The sequence below is a fragment of the Filicampus tigris genome, chromosome 21 (assembly GCF_054856515.1).
Source record: "Filicampus tigris isolate MCC_2025a chromosome 21, RoL_Ftig_1.0, whole genome shotgun sequence".
Classification (NCBI taxonomy): Eukaryota; Metazoa; Chordata; class Actinopteri; order Syngnathiformes; family Syngnathidae; genus Filicampus; species Filicampus tigris.
In genome coordinates, this window is record NC_141237.1 from 5,093,264 (window position 1) to 5,114,988 (window position 21,725).

General features: G+C 44.3%; 1 protein-coding gene across 13 annotated transcripts in view; it reads right to left on the bottom strand.

The window, feature by feature from the left end:
- dlgap1b (discs, large (Drosophila) homolog-associated protein 1b) overlaps window positions 1-21,725 on the bottom strand; it is an 80,904-nt gene that overhangs the window by 38,901 nt on the left and 20,278 nt on the right. For 10 of the 13 annotated variants that reach the window (XR_015084222.1, XR_015084220.1, XR_015084221.1 and 7 more), the window contains one exon: window positions 5,624-5,701. The gene's annotated coding sequence lies outside the window, so the exon portion shown is untranslated. Of the gene's footprint in view, window positions 1-533; window positions 646-5,623; window positions 5,702-5,920; window positions 6,023-21,725 lie in introns of those variants that run through there. The other 3 variants (XM_086020483.1, XM_086020478.1, XM_086020484.1) reach the window with 3 other exon arrangements.

Consider the following 21,725-nt stretch of genomic DNA (forward strand, 5'->3'; position numbering starts at 1 on the left):
GCCGCGCGCATGCACACGCGCACAATTACGTGCCGAAATTGAGATGCTGCCGCCTGGTAAAGTTTGTCAGGCAGAAGTGGAGGACCCGCCGCTTGTGTTGTGCTTGTCAAACAGCCACCGGTGGCAGGGCATGAACTAATAGACAGCTGTGCCTCTGTGTTACGCTCTGTCATAGACGGATTCATGACCCTGTTATGTGGAAAAACTCAAAATGCTTCCCAAACACTGTGCCACGACACATTACCTTCGTGAAAAATTATCAGCTGTGCCATGGGAAAAGATCCAATTCGCTTAATCGGTCAGAAAACTTGTGTTTATTTACTTTGTCTATCTATGCCAACGAGAGGCAGAATAATCAAACGCTCTTCCACCGGATGGAAGTGGGTACAACTGACACACTGAATTAATCACACATTTGTGATTAAATTGAGATGAGCCCCCCCCCCCCCCCCCCAAAAATTTATTATGTGGACACTGCTGTGAATGGTTTAAACAGAAATAACAACAATCTCATGAAGATATGTGCATCTTACATTTAACATTAGCGGCCAATTTCCGATGAAACCTCAGCGTGGTCCGACGGCGCTTTCATTTGCTTTCGGGCTGAGTCTGGAGAGCGACTGAATCCTCCCGCGACCTGCAATCCTTCAAGGAAGTGAAAAATCGATATGCTGCTTGCATCGCGCTCACTTTATCGCCTTCAATCAACGTCACCTGCCAGCCAAGGGACCAAAAAAAGCTCAGTGCAGTCATTTGCATTTTGAGGCCACAATGTTATTAAGAAAGACGCCGTCGCGTTTGCATCGGTCGGAAACTTTCAAACTAAACTTTCAAGAATAACATGTGGTTGAGGCAACCCATTTTCATGCTGTCTGTCTAAATGTGGAGTTGCACCATTTGTATTCAAATGGCTTCAATGGTTTCTAAGTAGCGCAACATTGACGCTAATTTCGTTAGCCTTTTGCACCGTGTGATAGTATTAAGGTATATAAGGGTTCCGCCACTTTTCCTTCAATTTATATACATTATCTTGGAAAAGTATTTCATTTCTGATTTTTTTAAATTTATTTTATTTTTTTTTTAATTTAACACACGTCAATGTTTTGGACCCTCAAGCCAATTTTAAGAGCTCACAAAGACAACCCAAGTCAATACAAAATGTACTTCCTTTCTAAAAGCCGATTTATCAAAAGCTACAGCAACTGGCCCTGAAAATTTTGATTTGATTTCAATTGATTTATTTCAATAATTTGTCTTTTTTTTTTCAGTGCCGATTGCCACGGTTACTGTCAGAAATATGAGGGAAAAGACAGCAAAACTCTACTGCGTGCTCATCAATCAGCAAAAAGGGACAAAAGTACAAAAAGACGCATCAATTCTCATCTCACTCAAGTTTGAACAATGTGAATATGAATATTTAACAAGATGAATATTTCAAACAAACGGAGACACGTTGAAACGGAGGCAGAGGAAAAAAACTAAACAAAACAGACCCTTCCCTCCCCCAAGAGAGCCATGTCGGGGAACATTTTAAAAGACGGAGCAGGAAGCATTAAGGGACCTGGTGAATGTTCACATTCTGTCAAAGTGCTTTTAAGCAATGTCAGGAGAGGCCCAGCACCGCCAGTTCAAGTCTCATTACTGCTGCCAAGGGTTTGCTCTTTCAGCCAGTTGTTTTTTTAATTTTTAAAAAAAATATATAAACCAACTTTTTATGAACCCGTCCGAATCTGTCCATTGTCAATACTGCTTGTCCTGTAGGCGAACAGTAAAAGTTCGTATTTATCAGAAAATGAGTCAAAGAGTGAAGTGTGGCTGGAAAAGTGAAAATTCTGTCCAAGTTTTAGACATTCCCAATACCAGCATGTGTATAATAGCCCACTTAAGACAATGTATATATGTTAGCGAACAAATTGCTTGTCCAATAGAAAAACAATAAAAGTACTTGCATATTTTAATATACTAGCCTACAATCGCTAGCTCGAATGTATCGTAACACAAACTGTCCGTTAACAGTCAGCCAACTCTCCACTCTCGTTCGCCGACGCCCACGTCACTCACCGTCCAGGCCCCGCCTCTTAGCCAAACACAATCAATTACTCAAATAAACAATGAAATTATCATGAGGATACTCAAGTCGAAAATATTCCTTAGCCGCAATTGAATTTCATCGCGGGAATATCTGCAGTATAGCAAAGCAGTACAGTATTGATTTTTGCAGGTAACGAATGTAAACGCCTCAGCAGCCTCAACAGTCTGCATGGCCACCAGGCTCCGTGCAAGGCTGCGGTTAAAACGGCATTCAGGCAACATATGTCCAATGCAACTTTAATGCAGTCTTTGTCAAAACACTGGCAAACCAAACGGCCGCCTGGCATTAAAATTGAATCTGACGCGTCATAAATAAACGTCCGCGTGGACGGACGGCTGAAGGCTTGTGCGAGACAGCTCCTTTGTTACTAGCAAACTAATTAGCCACACTGTCACGGCACTTTGTGACAAATGGAGCCGCCGCGTCAAGTCACGGCTCTCGGCAGCCGCATTTCCCACGAACAAAATTTCCTCGAGCCATGGCCACTATTTGAAGGCTAAATTAAGCACGAAAAAGTATGCAAGCTCTTTGATGCCATTTTTTTTTCAACGTTTCCACTTTACATTTAAATTGTAGATGGAAAAATAAGGCAGAAATGTACTGCATTTCCTCAAATAGTGGCTGTATTTTTTCTGAGCACAATTATATTCTGCCTATGTATTTTAGGTGTAATAACACTGCCTGCCACTAGATGGCGGCACACTAAGAATGAATGTCTAAATTTGAACGAAGACTAAAAGCAGAACTGTATTTGTAGAAAAAAAAAACACTTTTGAAAAAACACAAATTGTAAATATAAGTTTTGCTAAATTGTAAATATAAGTTTTGCTAAATTGTAAATATAATTTTTGCCAAATCACCCATCCCTACTACAAATCATTGCACTTTCACCGTCGTTTCACCACGTCTTCATAATTGGCGGCATGATATAGTAGATATTTCCAAAGATTCTATCTGCCGGCGTCAGACACGCAATGAAAGTTTGCTGGAAACCACGCGGCTCTTGGGTTGCCTCGTAGCATCGCTTTGACGCTAATGCTTCTTGACGCCTCGACGTGACTGTACCGCGCACACTGTACAAACGCGCCCGTCAACACATCGCTCGGCCCTTCTGTGAACAATATGAACGTTCTATGAGTGGGAAGAGGATTAAAAACAACAAATCCCCCCACGGAACGCGCGGCGAGGCAGCTTAAATTATGCAGGTCGATGTGTTAACTTTAATTGACTCGGCCCGCCCGCCTTTGTGCGTCTCACAGGCGACGGCGCCGCTCTGGAAACAGCGGCGCTAATGGCGAGGCGGCTCCTGTTTTTATTATCTGCTACGAGAAGTAAGAACACAGAACAAATGCCACAGGAGGAAAACAATTGCAAACAGACATCAGAAGCTAGCGAAAAGTTCTTACGGCACGGGTCACGGCCGGTGTTTGACGGGCTGGAAACACGTGATGCAAAACACGTAGTTTGATTAGTCGCCTCTCTCACAACTAGTGGTGTACCGTCAAAGCCCTTTGGGCAGAATCACGAACCGACATTTACGACCCAAATTCTAATACTGTATTTGCTTGCTGTATTAGTTTCTACTAAGGGCAGTGATTCGAAACCGGTGTGTCGAGAGAAATTATTTAGTTGGGCCTGACCGATTAATCGGACGATATTAGCTCTTAAAACAAAATAAAAATAAAAATAAAAAAAACATGATTTCACACATTAAAACATTCCAACACAAGACAAAGACCCCCCCCAAAAAATAAAAAAGCAGCTGGTGATTTTTGCCAATTTTTTTCACCGTTAAGTTAAGCAAATAAAATAAAGGACGTCATTCATATCTTTACCGATGTAAGCATTCGGGTACCAAAAAACAGTTATTTGATTATTTATTTATACATATCTTTTTATAATCATCGTCCGATTAATCAATTATCACAATTTCATTCGGCTAAATACGGGCATCAACCTCAATAAATCCATGCCGGTCGGGATGAATGCCGAAACAATTTGCTGAGTCATTCTTAATCTGCTTTTCTATTCACGAGCTCCGAGAGAATGCGGTCTTTGCTTCATTTTTTTTAAACGTATTAAGAACCGGAATATGCTCCAGTGTAAAGCGGGCCCACCTTATCTTCCGCTTCATTAATTCATAACGACTTATTTGCCAAGTTTGATGAAAGCTTTTTGCCTCCTTCTCCAAGCCCAATTTAAGATCATATCTGCCTCGGTGGGACTCAGGCTTGACCACGCTTCGCATCTTAAGCATCCGCTGTGATAACATCGCGCTTGGAAATAAAACATTAGATCTTTTTTGATCAAGCGTTTGTCACCCCTAGTGTGCCAGTTTGTCAGGGGCTTTTATCTTGGGCAGTTTCTGGAATTGGAAGCCAAATGAAGCCGCTCGCCCGCCAAGGCACGCATTTCACAGTTCATTTGGTGAAAACACTCGGTAGTAAATCACCTTTACACTTTCTTTGTAATTAGCACTCCAAACTGCACCGGGCCAACGCGGGCAAAATTGTGTGTGCGGCGCAGAAATGCAACACAAACACTAAACGGGTCCCCGAGTGAATATATTTGCATGAATAAGTGTTCTACCTGGGTTGACAAAAAACAAATCCGCAATTAAAATGCAGGATTTGAAAACATTACTTCTCCACCATTTCCTCTAAACATCAGATGAGATTTATAAACTTTGAAAGCGTTTTGGGATTTTGGAAGTATCAAATGTCAGCCCTGTGACCTCCCATGACCTGGTGGCTAGGCTGGGTGAAGATTCGCCATTTTCAAGTTACGGTGGGATTTCACGGTAGGCGATACCGAGGGATTTGCTGCATGCGCCACATGCGCAGATATGCACGCTTAATTGTCATTTTGTGGCTTGGTGATGAAGGTGGCGCCTCCAAGAGTGAAATAAATATTTTTTATGAGATCCGAAGATGTAGCCTTTAGCAGGTCTCTATATCCCACCTGTTGTCATGGCAACACAAAGGTGTCAAGTGGAGTGGGCAGGGGCTCATTTACATGAGACAGAAGTACCCCCTCAAAACAGATTCTGGGCCATAATTCTAATCCAGTTTTTTGGGGGCATATAAACACTCTCGATTTGGGAAACCTCTTGTTCATCCTGATCATTTTAACGATTAATCGGACATTTTAACGAAAGCATGTTATGAGGACCCCCCCCCCGAGAGCTCTTAAAGTGTTTTTCCACAAGAAAATCTGAAGGCGCTGCTCGGGAGAAACGTCAAATTGAGGCGGCCCGCTACACTGCGGGAATTGTGTGATACGTTCTTGGACGTTAATCGTGTTTAACTCTCCGAATGATTGCCTCCCCCACTCGGCTCGGCACCTGTAAAGCTCGCTTCGGCATGCAATGCTTCAAAATGATTCCTTTTGAATTCATATGCACAGCGAATATTTCGTCTTCATCTGCCCCAAAATATGACCGATGTTACTTTGTTGCGTTATCAAAACGGTGCTGCTGTTTTGGTGCGCAGGTCAGTGACATTCGCATTTAAGGCGTCCGCACAGACTGACCTGCTTCAACGTCTCAACTTGGGCATCTTCTTGTTTAATTCTGCCGGCGTTGTTCGCCGCATGCGCTCATCTCTCCACCTGCAAAGCCAACGGAAAGACAAAGGGTCAGCCACTGAGGACGCCATCGACGTCAGACGTTTTCCTTCGCCTTTCCCGCTGCCGAGGAGGCGCCGGGTGGATTCTCATTTGGAGGAGGAAAAAAAACAAAAAAAAAAAAACAAAAGCCCAGCAAATCCCGGACGAAAGGAAATCGAAAACGCTCCATCTTCAAAGAGCACAGTTGTGAGATTAGAGGACCTTAAAATGTGGCCGTGAGAAAAGCAAGCGAGGTTCGGTTCCGTTCTGTTCTCAGGCCTGTGACGCTGCTGACAATCGCTGCGTCGCGCCGGGAAGGACCACCTGCCGTTAAAAAAAAACGCAGCCATCAACATCACATGCGAGTGACTTGCTCCAGTCACACTTTATCCCAACCAATTAAATGTGACGCAGCAATGTTTCCTGGCGGTGATGAAGAGGCGGTGGCAGGAAGTTCAATAAAAGGCCACCAAACAGATGGTGGTCCGAACCATGGCGTCCTGGTGCGATGTGGCTGGGCGCCACACACACACATACACACATGCATGCACACAGACGAAAGGAAGGACATAATCCAAGGTGCATCGCCGCATTGCAACAATCTACTGTGCATATCTCAAATCAACAGTCTCCATTGAAATGAATGGAAATGCTATTAATCCGTGCCACCAAAAACAGCAAAAAATGTTGGAACGTGTGTTTGAATGAAGCAAAACGGCAGGTGCTGCGCTGTGATTGGCCGCCGGCATTTGTGGGGTCAGCTGCGCGAACGGTCACCTGGCAAAGAAGCGATCGCGACAAGCCGCAAGGTGCTTTGCGATCCGACGAGCCAACGTCGGGCAACGGCTGTGGACGATTTTGGGCGCTCTCCTCGCTGTCAATCACGCCAGCGTCCGCTGGGAGGAATTTCAATTTCACACTCTGCTGGTGTGCGGCGCACACGGACACACTTCAAAACATGACTTCAACACAGGACGGGTGTGGCTTGTGGAAAAAGGATCCAGTGCATTCACAAGCTAAGGATGAAGGGGGAAAAAACGAGAGTAGTTTGAGCATAAAGAGTAAAACTCATTCATTACAAACAGTTGAGAAAGATTTATCATACAGCTTAGCGTAGCGTTAACCTGATGCTCAAAATGTTTACATCAGGGTTATAATAGTTTGGGATTTTTCATTATAGTTGGTTTTTATTTCGTTTGGACTTTTGTTGTTGAATTTCAGTTAGTTTTTATTTGTTTTTTGAGCAGATTTTTTTTTTTTTAATATTTTGAGAATCTTGTTTTATCGTTTATTTTAATTTGTTTTAGTAGTTTTTTTTAATATAGCGTGTATTTGTCAAGTGTAAGATTTTTAAAAAAAGGTCACTAAGTATTGTTTAATAAAGCAAAAGTAAACTACAATGCTCAAGTGAGATTTTGACAAAGGATATTTCCACTACAATTTTGGTTAGTTTTATAAATATAAGATGTAGTTCGAGTTGGTTTTTATTTTCAAAAACATTTCATAAACAAAAATGTGATAATGTGATCTTTTACTTTGGAAAATTTTACGGCCAGCAGATTCTACAGCGAAAGACGAAGAACGTACGGTATTGCAGCTCCGAAGCAGGAATGATTGTGATCTTCCATGCAAAAAAAAAGACAAAACAAAGAAAAATGCGCTATAACAAACCCCACCGGAAAGGAACAAGTACAAATCAGAGGGCAATAAAATGAGTTCAGTACAAATAAGAGAGGGGGGGGGGGGGGAAAGCCTCCATATGCTATCGTGCGATACGGAAAGAGGCCTCTCTGTATTCATAAATCTCCTGCGGCACAATCAATGGGCGAAAGCGATACATAAAAGATGAGGCAGTTTGACCTCTGCTCCGGGAAGGAGGCGAGTGGAGGGTTTTTTTTTTTTGCACAGCGATATGGAGTCCATCAGGGCACGCTTTGAAGCCGCGCCACAAGAGGATGGGCTGCGGAGGGGCTTGAAACCTCCGAGACCTCCGGCTCGGCTCGGCTCGGCTCGCCGTGAGTCAGCGAGCGGAAACAGCCCGGCCCGGCGTGATGCATCGTGTTTGCTCCACAACGATACCCTTTTTCAGACATCCTGACCTTCGCGAACACGCAGAAATCAGAACAACTTGCGACACACGGATTTTCTTCTGAATACAAATTGCGACGCAGCCGTCATTCTCTCTGTGCAGAGATCGGTTATTTCATTTCAATCATTAACTTCAATTAAACTCCAAAATGTCAGCGCTTAATGTTAATTTGTTTTCTCAATTCAACACGTTTGAATGTCATTATTTGCCTTATATTATAATACGGGGGAATCGGCAAAAATCACACAATATGAGCAGTAAGTACTTTTCCTCATCATGCATGGGGGCTCTCAAAAAAATTATAAATAAAAATAAAAAATATTGGAGTCTGAGTGCCACTCATTAAGATCCTTGCCGGTTTGGGATCCGTCCCTCAGTGCACATGAAATTGCCCAAACCATCCCATGTGAAAAGCAAATTTGTCGAGGAAACGTGGCAGAAGCATGAGGGAGTCATACGGCACGTTTCGTCCCGCTGCGTTAACGTTAGCGAGCCTGAAACGGAGACCAAGACCGATGTGACTTATAAGGAATTCAAGAGACTGTTCTGTGCTGGTGGCCGACTCGCTCAATTCTTAATTATCTGCCACTCGCCCTCAGTGGCGCCCAGAAGCTCTCGTCCGCCCCCCAGCCCACCCTCCCCTCGCCCCTCCACCCCCCACCCCCCTGCCCATCTGCTTTCTTGTCACTAGCCGGCTTCTGGAAGCCCGCCGAGGGGCTGCAAGACATCTGTGACTCACTGAAGTTCACATGTGAGGAAGACGACGGGGGAATCAAAGCTGTCTCAAGCTTAAATGTTTTGCTCAGTAGTGGAAACTTTACAGACTCTTTTCGCGAGGGACAGAGACCGAGCCCTGCTGTGAATAGTGACAAATTTGACCTAGGGCGCGGATTTGGACTCGTAATAACGCTTGTTGATGACATCATCTTCATATCTGTCTCTTTGTAAACGTGGCTTCAAGCACATCTGACCGCAGAGCTGGCGACACTTTTTCCGTTCAGTCACGCATCCGCCACATGTTCCCTCCCGGCTGCTACAGAACTACCTGGGGAATGCTACGTGCTAAGCTAACTTGAGTCCACAGCACCATGGCTAGTTAGCTCGGCTAAACACTTTCCTTTCATGGGGCAGAGCCACTCCTCTAAATCGGCAATCCTCACCTCCACGGGCAGCAAAGAAATACACTTCCGACAAGTATTGTTTATCGCTAAAGGAGGAGAGAGAGAAGCCATGCTAACTGCTAAGATAACTGAGGACTGAAACCGAAGAAGACTAAGCGTTTCGGTAGGAGAAATGAACAGGAAATTAGCAGGTTCGTTCAAGGGGGGAGTTAGCAGTTTTAAAACAGCTAGCAAGATTTAAACATAGCCTAGCTTCACCAATCCCTCCCATCGAGATTTTAACCAACACTGTCCGGCTTCCACAAAATGGCAGCGCTAGCAATAGCAGCTAGCATTAGTAGTGTAAACAGCACGTCAAACCGACACTCTTGTTAGCGCTCGGCTTCATCCCCGCTGGCATTTATAAGCTACTTGATATCGCCCTTTTCCTCCTCTTCTTCTCTGCAATAATATTACTTCTTGCCGTCTCTCTATTCTGTGCTCATCCACGCTTTTGTCCCCCTCTCATGCTTAATCCGTGTACCTCGCCGCCCTCACTATATTCCCCCCCCCCCCCTGCAGACAATCTCGCTTCATCTTTCCACGGCTCATCACTCGGGCCGACTCGGTCAGAATAACAGCCGCCATCTATCAGAACATTTTCTATAACCGGGGGGCAATTTTCCGGAGTCGGTCTCTCGCCGTATTGTAGTGAGCCAGCGCTGTAATTTGAACAAGAAATCTGAAGCGCGTCAAGGCTCCGGGTCGGCGATTTCATCACACACGGCGACGGCCTGTGCATGACGGCCGTGGGGTTGAGGCGCGTATGCTAAGAAGGAAGTGGGCTCGCTGATGATGAGGACGCGCAAGCCAGGCGCTCTAATCAGGCCAAATCAATGTGAACTAATCCCGCCACAATTAAGGAACGGATGCTGAGCGTCCGCAACCCGTATCAATGTCTCTCCCACTCCTCCGTGTGAACTCATTGATTTGAGCGCCCTGTGCGGACGGCAGACAAACGAGAATGCATTTATGAAGGGTTTTTTTTTCTTTCTTTTTCTCAATACGCATTTAAAATCGCATTGATTAGCATTCAGACAGTGCTCCTCAGATCACCAGCTAAATTGATGAAAAGGATCAAGGTAGTGGAAACAAAGATGGTGGACACTTGAGTCTCCTGTTTACACTGTTTATAATATGAACAGAAATGAAAGATAATTTAATGCCAAGCAACTTTGACATCAAGGCTCATGCATAGAGAAGAAAACGACCAGGCAATAGTTCTTGCAATGTACTGTTAAAATCCGCACTTGTTAAAGAACAAAAAAAAAAACACACAAAAAAAAAACCATGACATACTTCAAAGCGGCACCACAATCGTATTGCTCAAAACATATTTCGAGTGCTGAAGCGCGGCCGCCTCCAACAGCCTGCAGGCCCAACAAAGAAACCAGCAGATTTAAGTCAATGAAGGAGAGGAGAGAAAAAGAGAGAGCATCAATCTTGAGGGATTTAGCCCAGATTTAGGAAAAAAAAATGACTTTTATAATCTGTATTTAAATACAAATCAGAAGGGATCAAGCAGAGTGACTTTAAGAGCATGTCGGCATATAAGGCGAGCATAATACGGCGTACTATTACGGTAAGACTCTCATGCTAGGACATTCTGCTTAAAATGTTGAAATTTTGAAGGATTTGTGAGGGGAAAAGAGTGGAAAACTGATTTGTCATTCTGCTTCTTAGCTATGATTTGAATGAATGAGCAGTTAATCGCCAGAATACAAAACGGCGTCGGCCGTGCGTGACAATTGATCACTCTGATTGGCTGTTGGCGAATCACCGTGTAAGATACTGTAAAAGTAAAATATGACAAAAGCACAAAAGCTTAGAAACCTCAAAGGAAAAGGTATTATCTCATTACTTTTGACTTTTGTGCCCGTTTGTATGTGCACTTTTTTTTTTTTTTCAGGAAATCCTGACTGTGGATGTTATGATAAACAATGACTGCGCCGTGCAGCTCTGAAAGGCAGTTGAGAAAGTTATTCAAAACGCTGACTGTGCGCTTAAGAAAGGAACAAATGAATTCAATTTCCCACCCTAATTCATATCCTGATTGAATCATCACTCGAATGATGAAGTGCGCGAGAAGAGGTCCGCCTTGAAGAAACGTCGCGGGTTGGGAGCGGAATAGTGCCGAGGCGCTACTGATGCGACTCAGCAAGATTGGGACAAGGTGAGCGATGCGAGGCGGCACCGGTCAACACATCAAAAGATATCCGAGCTGGCCGAATAGAGAGACACAAGGTTAAAAGTTCAGGGCGCACCACTGCCGAGTAAGCAGATTAATAAAACATGAGTGCCCGTTATCTCGCTATGCTAATGTTTTTGCACTGATGTACACGGCACAGTGACTCATTTGGCCCCGGCCGGGGGCGCCGCGTTGGCGCTCCAAAGGTTCGCACGACGGGCTTCTTCCGCGGAGCCTTCGACAGCTCCCGTGAGTTCGTTACGCACGCCGAGCCCGGCCGCGAGGGCGCGGGCATCCACAAACGGCGGAGGGGTGAAATGTAAACATCATTTGGATGCGGAGGCACCCGCCTCCCTCCATCTGCTCTCCTTATATATGGACACGGTTCAAAAAATTCAAGGAGCTTCAAATGCACGATTCGAGCCGTGCCGCTGGTAGCAATAATGCTGTTTACGTTGTTAGCATGAAGCTAAGCAGATCAAGGCAAAGCTTTTTGGTTGTTTTAAATACACAATGCGCGGTTCTCTAGTTTTTCGGTTGAGTTTGATCGTCAATTCCATGACAGAATCTTCTTGCACGTCCACCATGTGCTGATCCACATCCTGCGTGGAGAAACGGCTGGATCTCAAGCCGGGCTAATCTGATGCCAAGGTAGTCGGGCTGTCGGTGGAGAATTGAAAGGGATTACACGCGCTCAACAAAATGAGCGCTGCTCGAACCTGCCGCAAACGCATCCGACGCTCGCAGAGCACGGCGATATAATGATGGCAATTAACATGGAAAGTGCTTACCGCTGCACTGATTTGCATCGAACTGAGGGATGGAGATGATGAGGAGGAGCAAGTAATGTACGTACAGGCATTGGGTTAGTAATTTAAACTCATCTGGCTACATTTTGCCAGAATATACACGCGAGCCGTTTGTTTCCGTAAGGGAAGGCCACTTGATAAGGGACGGCAGTCCGGTTCGTCGTTTCCGTGCTTTTGCACACGACGCCGACAGCTGGTGTGCCATAATTAAAAGAGGGTTTGGCGCTTTTTAGTGATCCACACTTTATCCAACTGCTACATTATGTATGGTTTGATTTGGTATACGTTACAGTATTTTACCACTACTACTGTATTGTCACGTGTAAAATAGACACAAAAAACATGCCAAATCTCAGACAAAACCAAGGTATAGACTCTACCATCCCACATGGAGTGCTGTATTACTATAAGGCCCGACAAATACACTTTTTTTTTTTTTCAGTCCGAGGTGATTCCAGTATTTGGCAGAATAAAATTCCAATAACCGATTTGGTCAATTAATTACAAACATATATAATGAATAAAATAACCTTAGCACTAGGAATTACAAGCAGAACATTTGGCTGTTTTACAAAACTTTTTACAAAGTACTTAACTTTGCAACAGAGAGAAAAATCATCAAAAATCGGCCGGTTTTTAGCGGGGTCGAATGTTTGAAAGTCATTATATTTGTCTCATGTTGTCATGTGTTAATGTGTATTAAAAAAAAAATCATCTCAAAGAGCTAGTATTGGCGATTAAATTAAATATCTCTGAAAATGTCCACGAGTTTTCTACTTTTTACCAAACAGTTTTGCTATAAATAAGCATCTAAATTAGCCAGAAAAATCGAGCCATTTATTTTTGTTTTTTACAAACTATTTATTACCCCCCATGCAGGAACACCACCAAAAGCGTTTCCCACCACTCCAGTCTCACGCTGGGGGGTCGTTTTACCTTTAATGTCGGCTCGTATTGGCAGTGCACGTGTGATCAATGCAGGCGTATTGATCGTTTTCCATCCTGCTACTACATCAGAATCGCAGTCATTGCAGGACATTTCCTCAAATAAGTCATTTTGATCTGGATGCATGATTGTTTTTGAGGCATTTTGTTCAACATTTATTCATATCCATTTACGATTGAGTGTTCTGGGGAAATGGTAGCTACTCCTTCCGAGAATTTATTATAACGTGGCATGCGGGCAAATTACCTCAGTTATTTTTTAATCTCACAGCGGGCAGCGATAATGTATTACATTTTCTGGCATTTGGAAACAGGAGAGCATCCCAATTGTGCTGCCGTTTAAAGCAGCCAACAATACTGACAAGTTGCATTGATTTAGTTTCACGTTATTAGTCTTGCAATATTGTTACCTCGATTATTAATTTGCATACAGAGACGGAATATCTTAATCAGGTGTTTCTACTCATTTAACTGTGGCCCATTGTGGAAAAAACAATAATCCTGATTATTTTTGATTGATATTGAAATCGCAATTAATAAACACAATTATTCATTGATTTGAAAACTTTGTATTCATTCATAAATTAAAACAATTATCAACTACTCCTGTTTTGCACGTGTTGGCCTCTTAGTGGCAGTGTGGTGCCGTGCTTGCATTGAGTACACACAATGACACAAGAAGAGTAGAAAAAGAAAAGTTACTTTTGAGCTTTATTAAAATAACTAGTTTTTTTTGTTTTTTTTTACAGATTAGGACAAATATTTTTCTTTGAGTATTGCTATATTATCTGCCTGTGCGTGTTCCTACAGCCTTTGTGTGGGAATTTTCGTTATTTGAAGGAATATCATTCCCGGATCTTGATGCTAATTTTCTATTAGCCTCTCAATGGGATTTTACATTGACTGCTAGCATTAGCACTGGAAATGTTTTTAAAACAGTATGTCTTGTATTTAAATTAGCGCAGTCAAAATTGAAGCATTAACTATGGAGATTCATTTAAATTTCATAACGCACTAAAAAAAAAATAGCTCGGTTAACTCAGTTTTATTTACTTCCTGTTGCAGCTGACCTCTGCTCACTCTGGAGCCAAGATTAGAGGAGAGTCGCTGTCGCAAAGACGGACTTTGACGTAGAGTTGTACGTCTTTGGTGTATCGTTCAATTGTTGTATTTTACAGGAAAAGAATCATTTTTCGATCATGTTTTTAGGATCGTGCAAAGCCAAAATCTAAATCACAATTCAATTTCAACGAAATACCCGTCCCTAGGTCAAGGCACCGTTGTCGATGCCCCAAGATGCTGGCTACGTCAAAATGAAGCTCATCAAATCAAATACTGTACACAATACTATTTGTGCTTTGCTTTGAGCACAAAAACAGTGAATGTGAAAGCATAAATTGCGGCGGTTCACTTTACTGTTTCTGCACTTTAACATTTGTACTTGGTCACTTCCCACCGCTGGCATCGTGTAATGACGATAAGTACACCCCCCCCCCCCCCCCCGTTGTAACAGCATAAACGTCAAAATGAAATCGCATCGGAGGAGGCGGGGAATTGCATGAGCACGCACGCACGTACGTGCCCCTTCTCCCGCCTACACACCAAATTATGATGACAGTGACTGCTCATCCCGCCGGCTGGCGCGACGTCAACGCTGGCCCAGATTTCATCAGATTATACAAATGACATCATCCAGTGTGTTTGGCTGCCCTGTACAAACACGTTTGCATTGCCCCAATACCCGCGCGCGTCTCAAAGCCCTCAAATATCCTAATATTGTAAAAAGCACCCGAGCGCATTCAATAGATGGACTCGTCATGGTCACAAAGCTCGGTTATTACAAAGGCTTTGGCGTGCCTGCTCGCACAGAAGGTGCATCTGCTGTTCTGCAGGCCACCGAAGTGAACCCGAGCGAGCGCCCGTGTGCGCTTCGATGCATGCGTGTCCAGAAGAGACGCACCTTGACATGCAAAAATTGGCCTAGCTGCGCCGCTTCCGAACCCAGGTGGCGTGACTCCCGCGGAGCCACTGTCACCGAAAATTAGTGCAGTTTGATGGTTCGCCGTCTTTACTGTCGTGCCGTGCTTTTGAACGTGCGATGACAACTTTAAGAAATTTAAGAACATGCATTTGCGTAGACTAGTTTTTCTACTCGTCATTTGTAGCTGGATTCACCTCAGGTCAACCCAATTCAACAGGGTGAGATTTTCAAAAGGCCACTGGGACCAAAGACCATAACCATATTTTCTTGTCGTTGAAGTTCATGATGGTTGGTGCCATTCGGGCAGACAGGAGGAAGGAGAAATTGCCCTTTTGCTAAGTGAGACATAGATCTGACTGTCATCCGAATAGCAGTGAAAGGAAATACTCTACTTTCTTAAGATGGAACCCAGGGACAGCAAATACAATGAAAACAGCAGAATTGAACCCTGTGGAACACCAGACGACAGTGGGGGCGGAGTGGGACTCTGACACAAGTACGGTAGTAATATACTGATATTTGACATTTTAATTGACGCTTAAAACGTGAGAGCACATTACAAAAAGTGTTTCACCACTGGATACAATTGTCGGCCTCATTTTTTTTTTTCCCTGAGAAGAAGGATCACTCTTAAACGACTACAGAATAATACATCCGGATACTCTTTTAAAGAAATTCAAGAATCGGGTCTGCGCCGACTTTGATCAGGAGTGAGAGTGCCATGCTAAAATAAGGCCCGATTATCAGTACGGGTGTACCCCGCTTTGAATAAAAAGCATTCAGTTCAACCTCGGACGTATACAGTCTTAGGCAACGAAGCCTATGGATGTAGATGTTCGAAAATGGATCCCGCGTGCCTCGACTAGTCCTGCCTCCTTGTGTGATTCATTTCCAAGTATTATAATGAGTGTCCTCTAGAGGCTTGGCTTAAAAGCGCTGCGGTTCATCATGTGTGTTTGTGCAGTCTGTCATCGCCTGCAGTGTGGCGGCTCATCAGCGTGATTTTCAGCAATGATGCTCGCTGCCTACCCAATCCCCACCCCCGCCCCCGCCGTCCCCTTTTTTCCTTCCCATTGATGTTTGCACACACGGCAAACATATGCAAATATAAACTCGGCCCTTTTGGGCTCCAATTTATTCTCCGGTAATTTGCTAAGTACGCGCAGCAGATTTATTTTCACTCGGCGGCGGACACTTGGTGTCGTCGGAATACTACAATCGCCTGCCGCCGTGAGAACAATAATCACGGCAGATGAAGAGCGGATCTTTTGCTCACTCATCGTGCCGGAGTCTTCTGTTCACAGTCATGCAAAGCCATTGGCGGGTGACGACCCTGACTAAACCATTTTTCTGCCGCCTTTGCATTCTTTTCTTCCCGCTTACGCCAGAAGCGCTCCGGCTGTTTGGATGTCCTCGCAGATGCCGGTGTTTCGTGCTTTCGACACGCGGGCTTTCACTGTCTGGATGCCTGCCGGGCGCGGTGAGCATTTGGGGGGAATGAAAATAAATAACAGCCTTCGTCTTCTTAACAACGTGCCAATTGCGCAATAAAAGCTCTCATGCGTTCAAATACGTCACGTTCCAGTCAGATTTCACATGACACGCGCCATCAATCTGGCGGAATTGGAGCTTTCTGGCTTAAGATTCTTAGATGTCGCTGAATGATTATCATGGCCGATTATCCGGTGGTGTAGAGTGTGTTAAAAGGGATTTTTCCCTCCCTAATCTGCAGAGAAAATGCCATAACATGTTAAACGTGTTGAATAATTGAGTTGTGGTCAAGAGTGATTCAGATCTGCTCGCAAAAACTGCCACGATGTTAAACCTCGTTCACTAGTCAATCTTCGGGGTTTTGGACTCCCCCATCGTGACATGAAACCCAACAATAGTCAATTAGGAAGCAACCCGATGCACAAACACACAAACGTTGCGCAACGTGTCACCCAAGTCACTCACCGCACTTTGCAACCGCAATCGAGTTAGCAAATTAACAAAGAGTTTGCCTAGCTTCTTTTTCCAATATTTATCACTCCTCTTCTGTGTATTTTGCTGTTATCTGGGTGCCCTGTGGCGCCACGCTGCCTCCCACAGGTCAGTCTTGGTACTACAACAGACACGCACTTTGGGGGAGGAGACTTGTTTATGGGTGTGGTCATCTCAAGAGCAGTAAGAAGACATCTGGTGATTTAAAAATGTGTGACGGATCGCCAGGTGTATACGATACTTTCGAAAGTTGAAAAAAAAAAAAAAAAAAAAAAAAAGATCAAAGGCGGCCGTATTTTCCACTTTTTTCTTCTAATTGGACAGAAACCTACGAGAAGGGCGCCGGTTCGGCTAGCACCGATGCCAAGATGTCAGCTTCAAAGCCGGTCTGCGCAGATTCCAGGAAGTTAAGTGAGATGAGAATGAATATCCGACAGATAAAACACCTGAAAATGAGCCGCGGGATGTCGTCGCCGTCGGGCGCGCCCGCTCGTTTGATGGGACTGTCAAAACTACAGAGGCCGATGGTGAACATCAAGTTAACACGTATAGGCAATCTGAAGAAGAGGAGAAAAAAACCCCAAAAAAACGCCAGCCCGGATCGAGTACAGATGGGATGTGGCAGCACATGTCAGCCGAATCCACTCGTATTAATTTCGAAATACTCACAGTTAAAAGAGAAGCCATTCGAGTCATAATACTCAAAAGACGCAAGCGTGCAAAACTTGTCAGGCGCTTAGATTAGTTTACATTCACAAGACAACAGTTAACTGCAGCTTATTGGCTATATCGAACAACTATTCTGAAGGTGGAAACATTTAAAACGTACTGCTAACTTCACCTGCCAAAGAAAGCTACCAAAGCTTTTATGCTAACAATTATGCACATGGGAAACAACAAAAATACAAAAAAAAAACCCAAAAAAACGTGCAGCCGTGCAAAGTGTGAGGCGCTGTTCTTTGGTACAGAATTTTTTTTCCCCAATTAATTCAGCTTCCTCGCTCTATTTGTGACACACTCGCACAGTCCCTGTCCCAAAAACAAACAAACAAACAAACAAAAAAAAAGCTCCCTCCAATAAATCTCTTACCCTGAACTCAATCCAAAACCACTTTCATTACGTATATCGAGATTATCCATACTCAAAATGCCGCGTCTCTGGAAAGGCTCAGCGAGAGCACAGACACACAGAAAGTGGTGACCTGAAAAAAAAAAAAAAAAAACATCCCAAAAAACGGCAACCAATAACAAGCCGGCTAATTGCGGACCGACAGAATATCCGACTGACGCCCGACCTCCAGCTGTCTGTCCATTTTCTGCTTGTATGGGGAAAGAGCTGATGACCTTTTTCCATCCACGCCAATTTAATTACACATTCATCCAGCCGCTAAATTTTTCTGTCACACACACACACACAAAAGTGAAGGTGACATCAGTGAGGCTCCTCAACTTGTGGAAAGGGAAAAAGTGTAAAACAATACATTACAATTTTATTCATAAAGTTGACTGTCAAACAGTCAGAAGAAGATGTACTGTTCTACTACACTGCCCCCTGGTGGCCAAGGCGGGCATACCAGAAGGAGCAGCCCAATGAGTTGGATTGCAGCATTAAATCATGAGGCACAAACTGGTTAATTCTTTACATTCTTTCTAATTCTGCTTTTACTCTTATGTTTTGATGAAGTAACAACATAATCAAAGCGATCTTTTTCCTTTCCTGGCACCATTCTACACCGACCTCGTCCCTAAAAGCGTCCGTAGCGACGGCACAAGCTTGAAAAGCCTCCCGATCATCGAGAAGATTGGCCTTAAACAGCCGCCTTTTCCTTTCATTCGGGTTTTCTCAGCCGAGACCAGCATCCTCTCTTCTTCTCGTCCTCGCCTTTGTCTTTGGCATGTGTTGTGCTTTTGCCGCTTCATTTCGCTACCAAACGGCGTTTTTGATGTGTCAGCATCATTAAAAGTGCAAAGTAGTGCTAAATCGGGTAATGAGAGATTTATGATCCCAACGTAGCCTGTATCTATTTCACGTGTAGGGCCGTTCAAATGGATTCCCCCCCCGAATCGCTGGTCTGGAAAATTAACAATCAATTATTTTTTTCATTCCCGACATTAGCACGCAGAAATGACTCCAAAGGAAATAAAGGAGAAAAATTGGAAATCGCAAGACGGAGGCTCCGAGCTGAACGTCTTCCCGTTCCAGTGGACGGACCATCTGCATTGAATTAAAATGAACTTCGGCCCGTCAATTTTTCTTTTCAAATATGACCACGTCGGCATCCAACAAAAACGGCACGCTAACCTTCCCGGAATGGGGAGCCCAAATCCATTCGCTTAAGTTAGGCCTTCATTATTTGGGCCGCGAACAATTCGCATCCGGACAGATAATATAACGAGACTCACAGGCATACATTCTTTATCCTCTGCAAAGAACAATTGACAGAGGAGCTCCATCTGCATGGCTGTCGCACACGCGCCCCCTGGTGGCCAAGGAACGAATACCGGACCCAAACTGTTTAATTGTATTCAATTATGTCATTACTGCATGTTTTTATAAAGTTATAGTCGCTTATCTGTGCCAGGAATAGAATAGAATTAAACATTCACAAGACAAAATGGTCCGTTATGCTCGTTCTTTTGGTATTCGACCGCCACAGCCGTGACATTTAACGAAACTGCTGCGAGCATGCAGAATCCTCGTTGCACGCGAGAGGCGTCAAAAGACAAACCGTCAACAAGCTGCATCGCCGTGAAACCAACAAGAAGCAGACGCATCGGCGTTAAATCTCACATTTTGTCCCCCGTGCATCGCTTCGTGCGGATAAACAACCCTCAGCACACCACCGGCAAGCCTTCGCTCGTTGGCAGCACAGGCGGCCGCCATCTGTCATGCCGTAACCTCGCCGAGCTCGCTTCCCTCCGCAGCCCTGCCGGGACACATGCTCGCTAATGACTCCAGAACTTTGTTACCACCTCGTTACGGCGCTCATTATGCGCGCCATAGCTGGATTTCCGCTTTCTAGCTCCGAATGTTGACCAAAACGTGTTCCCGACGCAGCCTGTCACTCACGAACCCCGCCCGCCGCGTCGCGAACGGCGCAAAACTGGACAATTTCACACCGGGCCGGAAGAAAGATATTAAAGTGACTCGCGAGGAAACAAAGAGAGGGGAAAAAAAAAAAAAAAAAAAAAAGAAAAAAATATATATATGGGCCATCTAAGTACTCTCCAAGGATACCGAATGTGGGCAAGATACTCCATGCAGGTGCAAAGTGAGGCATTGCACCACTAGTAGACGTGAGAAACCTTTCAAGCACATGGCGCGCTGACTAAAAGGTCCCAAGAGAGCGTTGCCCGCTATCATGAGCATTTTTTATCAGCTTTTATGTGAATATAAATACTTTTACAGTCAGGGGCGGAGCCATGGTATAAATTGTATAAATTTAGCCTACGGATGGACTTGGAATCTTCCAGTCCAAAAAAGATCCACTAGGGATGGACCGATATTTGGCTTTTTGACGAATATCAACACGGCCGATAATAAATCCATTTAAAACTGTGGAAATCAAAACAAAGATATGTGAAAGTTTAACATTTCTGTCATTTTGAAATGCTCATTTACTGTCGAAAACGACATGGTGCTATTGTTTACGTTTTCAATGATCGTTTTTAAGACACGCTGACAATCCCCGGGTGCTCCCAGAACTTTTTGTTTGAATTTTACAACAGAGATGTATATTGTCAGAAATGTCAATAAAAAAATAAATAAATAAACAAAAAAAAAAATCTACATTACGCAAACCTGAAACATTGATCAAAAACATGCTTAAAGACGTTGCAACAAAAGTTAAGAGTAAATTTTCTTTCGATTTTGATGCCAATATTTTCCTTTTTACTGAAAATGAATATCAGCTCCAAATATTGGTTATCGGCCTCCTTGATATATACTATAATAAGTATCGGTATCGGCCCTGAAAAAAGCATATCGGTCCATCTCTAATACCCACCGATTGCTCATGCTGGCTAAAACCCTGCAGTCCATTTCTTTTTTTGTCGGGAATTGATCTGTTATGTAGGATTTTAGAGGCTTTTCAAGTGCTCCATCCATGTTTGTTTTTTTTTTTTGTGCTCTTCACTTTTCAAATTGAAGAGCACAAAAATATGCCAAGAGCCACTAACGGTGCGGATCGGTTGCACGTTTGCTCGGCGGCCCCGGCATCATGAATGAAAGCCACTTGCGATCTCAACGTCTTGGACGTGGACTCCGAGCGGTGGAGAGCTAATCAGATTAGCGGCCCGGCGAGGCAAAGTCGGGCAGGAGGGGTTAACTAGCCTCGCCGGCTTTAGGGTTAAGAGACGAGACCAGGTGGGTTTTGGCAAAGATAATCCCAGCAAACTGCCAGCCGAGAAGCCCGAACAATAACCCCCACCCCCGCGTTGCCATATATGGATGTCGTATGTTGCGGGCGGTTGATGATTTGCGCTGCAATTATCATGGAAAAACGTGCCGGATCATCACATCGCATTTATGATGATGATGACATCGTCATGGAATGCACATTTCTTCTACGCGCTCGCTCATTCGCGGGCCCCCGATTTAGCCGGCGCCTCGGGCCTGCGGCAAGAGGCTGTGCTACGGAGGGCCATGTAAATGTCACTGTCTCGGAGGCGGAGCTCCGCCGAGCGTGAAATGAAATCTGGCAGGGTTTTGGGCCCTCGCCTTCCCTCGCGGTTCGCCTTTATACACAGCCCACGCGCAATCTGGACCCCCTTCTATTATTGATGGGAAAGGGTCAAGAATTCCAGCCACCTCCTCGCTGGAATAATTACGTACCGCAAAGCTGGTCTTTACTATCAAATAGAAATCGATTA